The following is a 1,122-nucleotide window of genomic DNA, read 5'->3' as shown; positions in this document are numbered from 1 at the left end:
AGGGACGGGTGTGGCGGTGGGGGGGCATTAGAGTGTAAGCTCCGCTGTACAGAAAGGGGGGGGATGGGGGCGGGGGATGGATGTGAGAAATCTCGGGGTGCGGGAGGGTCAATGTGAGGATTTGGAATCTTTCGGGGTCACATTTGCCGCAGACGCCGAATGGAGACTTTATAATAATTTACATTCATATCACAGAAATGACCCCAAAGTGTCTCCAGTCCAATGCCACACACAGAAGTGTGAAGGAGAGTCCCTTAAAGAGGACTCTCTTGTGACATGTTGGGATTCATACACTTGTACAGTGACGGGTTCTCTTTAGCAATGGATTCTGCAGACGGCGCTGTACATGGTTGCAGTGCTGACTGCGCTGTCTGTTGGTATCTATTACCGGGCCGCGATCACACCTCTATGCTGCTTTAGTGAAGAGTGTAATGTGATCGCGCCTTTCTTAGAGACATCAAGTGCCGCAGATTATCACTCTTACGCCCCCTATCAGTCTACAGCCAATGGTCCTTCAGAATGACAGCTGGCGCCCAAATTTTAAGGTGCTCTCTAGTTGTCAATGGAACTCCTAAAAAATCCTGCTGGCTCCCGGATTCCATATTCATGCGTCCGCCACCGGCTTAACGCACCGCAACACAGACGCGTGAATGGACCTCAGTTGTCCCCAGATCAGGGATAGAGGGGAATCTTCCTTTGGGGACACCTGTTCCAATTTTCCTCACTTTAGAGAGATCTCCTCTCACTTCCTGTTGTGTCTGCAGGACAGGAAGTGAATGAAAATCTCTATACAGGAGGCAAAACTAATCACGATTCTGTACAAAATGGTAGGTTTTGGTTTTACTTTAAAAGGGACCCCAAACCTGTCCGCACCCCACAGGCGGGGTGAGGGTCCATAGCACGCCATGATGGAAGCAGAGAAGCAGGTATGGCGATCATTGGTGGACGGACCGGAGCAATATCCCTTCCCCGGCAGTTACAGGAATACCGCGGTCGATCCCTGGATGGCAGAGAGCCGTGACAGGATCGAGAGGTGAGCGAACGCCGGTATGTGTTCTCTCACCTCCCGATCTACTGAGCCGACCTGTGACAGTCTCATTGTCACAGGTCGGCTAGAACTAT

The 1,122-nt window shown here is 51.3% G+C and overlaps 1 protein-coding gene across 1 annotated transcript in view; it reads right to left on the bottom strand.

The window, feature by feature from the left end:
- ATRNL1 (attractin like 1) overlaps positions 1–1,122 on the bottom strand; it is a 77,791-nt gene that overhangs the window by 75,764 nt on the left and 905 nt on the right. The window lies entirely within an intron of this gene.

The sequence above is a fragment of the Nanorana parkeri genome, unplaced genomic scaffold, assembly GCF_000935625.1.
Source record: "Nanorana parkeri isolate BGI_ZX_2015 unplaced genomic scaffold, ASM93562v1 scaffold2260, whole genome shotgun sequence".
Classification (NCBI taxonomy): domain Eukaryota; kingdom Metazoa; phylum Chordata; class Amphibia; order Anura; family Dicroglossidae; genus Nanorana; species Nanorana parkeri.
The sequence above is the reverse complement of the archived record's forward strand: the minus strand, read 5'-3'. Positions and strand labels throughout refer to the sequence as shown.